Here is a 2,990-nt window from a genome sequence, read left to right as displayed (position 1 = left end):
AATACTTTCAAAAATTGACATTTCTTGTACTTTATTCTCTTGGACTCATTGTCTAGGGCAGTCATGCACAACCTCCAACACACTGCATGGCTGGTCAGTTATATCTACCCGATCTTCAGTTTCGTAGCATTTAGTTGGAATTCGTTTTTTTAAAAGGTGCAATTTTGTCAACACTATCGTTTCTGCAAATTTCTTTGCACTAATTCGATTAGCTTTCTTTTTGGGGGTGGTTGTTCTTTGTTTTTGTAATTTGGGTCGAATTGGGTATGACCATTTTTTTTCATTTTTTTTTTCGTTGCTTGGGATGGGTTGAAATAATTCATACGTTTGGGCTGCCATTAGTGCCTCAGAAGGTGGAGGTTCATGATCTGCCCCAGGCAAATCCTCCAGTTCTGCAACAATCTCAGGCTTTCTGTTTTGTTGCTTCACTGGTAACATTATTTTGCGATATTAGATCTATTATTGGAGTAACTGTATTTTGATTTACTCCCGTATTACTCAGTCCCACAGATTTTTCCTTAGTATGCTCAATATTTGCTTAGAGCTGTGGGTTTTGCTTGGTGCGACTCTCACTCTCGGTCTTCATGTGGCCATAGTAGTGAGCCGCAGTCAGCCAGTCCACCTTTGCTAGCACCAATTTTTGTAATTCTGTACTTAAATCTATCTTTTTTTCCTGCGCCTCATACATTTTCAAAATCGAGTATATGGAGGTGTTAATTGCAGAAAATGCAGACTCGATCATTGTTGAAGGCAGTTTTATAAAACCAAATGATGGGCGTGGGGTTGGTCTAGCAAATGATCGCTCCGATGTGTTCGATGAAAATGTTGAATCCTCCACATTTGCTGTTTACGGTATGATCATAAGCGAGTTAGACAGGTTTGAGCTAACTTGTGAATCACAATGATTTTTCTGTTTTGGGGAGCATGTAGGAATTGGGACCTCTTCATTAAACTGGGCTTGTTCGACTATTAGTTTGTATCTTTGATGTGGGCTTAACTACATCGTTCATTAGAGTGTTTCCCATCTCCTCATTCAGAACTAACTACTTATCCACCATTGTTAATTACTTGTGAATAAAGTAGTGGTCGTCCTGTGTGCTCCGCTTCATGGAACATGATGATATTTTGTTTGTTGTTCTTGGGTTCCATAGTACACTCAGGAGTGGCAAAAATCTCCTGCTCAGCTTGTGCATTTACTGGGGTTAAACACTCTAGAACTTCGGCGTCAGATGGCTGACTTTGTAATGCATCTGGCTGGGATCTGCCTTCATTGTCAGTGGCCAACCCTTCAGTGACATTTGCAGAAATGCTTTTACCCGCTTTATTGCAGAATTTTTCGAATGTCAGTGATGCCTTTCTCAAGCACACGTTTTTTTGAGCATTAGGGTTGGGGCGTGCAAGGCGTGCAACAGTCTGTGAGTGAATCTCACTGATACCTGTCTCTTCCGAACGATTCACACTAATCCTGGCTGAGCTCTCAATGTGTTTTTTAGCTTCATGGAGGACATGGCGTAGGGAACGTGACTCACCATGTGCTCCATTTAAACCACTAAGAGCTTTCTCCTGAGGATTCATTATACTCCGTACTTGCACATCGGATTGTAAATTGTAGGCCGTCATTTTTACTAACCAGCAAGTGATACCAGATAATCCAGCACAATGGCTTATAAGAAATTAGAAATATAAGCTCTCAAAGAAATTACATGGGCCATGTCAGTCGAGTACTGCTCACTGTGCACCACCGCAACAGTGCAACAGCAACAGCACTCGACTGTGCACACCACGTGTGCGCAGGAGCAGGTAAAATGTGGGTGGCTATGCCGCGCTATAAAAGAAAAGAATAGTATTGATATTAGTAGAATTAAGGTTGTTTAACTAACATCCGAAATAGGCATACCATTAAAGTGAAACTGTGATTTCTTGCTTCTGCAGAGGTTGTCCACTTAGAGAAGTTAGTCAATGAAAAGTCCTCCGGAGCACTGGCTACAGCAATCCTTCCTTGCACAGCACTGGACTGTGCACTCCACGTGTGATCTCGTTTCTGAAGGAACTAACATGCAATTTGTGTTTCTTGGAAAATTGCATATTTCATACAGAAACTGCTACATAATAATATTTTAACAAAATGCATTTTTGCCATGTTCGTGAGGCTTTTGAATATTGAATGCAAGCAAATTATCTGACTATATGCTGATGCCTAGAACATTATCTGTCAGAGGTCCTATGCATATAAGACAGACAAGTAGAGAAAATTGATAACCAAAGCGGACTATGGAAGTTATTATTGATCAGTGGAATTTGTGTTTCAATGACTTTTATGTCTTTTTGATTGCTGTTTTATGAAGTTATATTTAAAATAAATGGTAATTAACATGACATTCATCTCTGTTCCCAAAAAAGGTCCAAAAATACACAAGATTATTTAAAGCATTTAATTGTATTCAGTCCTATTTAAGAGGTTATCCAATTTTACATCACTTAAACGACTTGTCTTCTCTGTTCTTAATCTTTGTGAAATATAATTATTTACAAAAATGTCCAAAATACCTGAGCTCATTTAATGTAGATGAGTTTCTTCAAACATTTCTATTTTTCACTTCAGTTTTCCAATTTACAACCAAACGAGTGAGTCCTCAAAATGTAGACAGTGCATAACATATTTTTCAAGACAAATGTGCCAAGCATTGGAGCCTGCAATATAATTTAACTTGTGATGTTAACCTTACAATGCATGCTCTACCTGTAAAAAATAGATATGTCGCTATCCTCAGAAAATGAGTTCCACAGTTGACGTAAGCAGGACAACAACTTTGGGGTCTGTGCGTGTTTTAATGAGAGCCAACATGGAAGTTACATTGGCATGATATAAGGAGATTTAATAGGTCTAGTGCGCTGGCCATGGAAATATGATAAGTACTATAACCTCAGCAATTGTCTATTTCACAGAAAATTTCATTTATGTTCGATAATAGCTTTGGTAAAAAAAAGTT

Source organism: Ambystoma mexicanum, chromosome 8 (genome assembly GCF_040938575.1).
Source record: "Ambystoma mexicanum isolate Mex_15411 chromosome 8, UKY_AmexF1_1, whole genome shotgun sequence".
In the NCBI taxonomy this organism is placed as follows: domain Eukaryota; kingdom Metazoa; phylum Chordata; class Amphibia; order Caudata; family Ambystomatidae; genus Ambystoma; species Ambystoma mexicanum.
Note: the sequence above shows the minus strand (reverse complement) of the source record.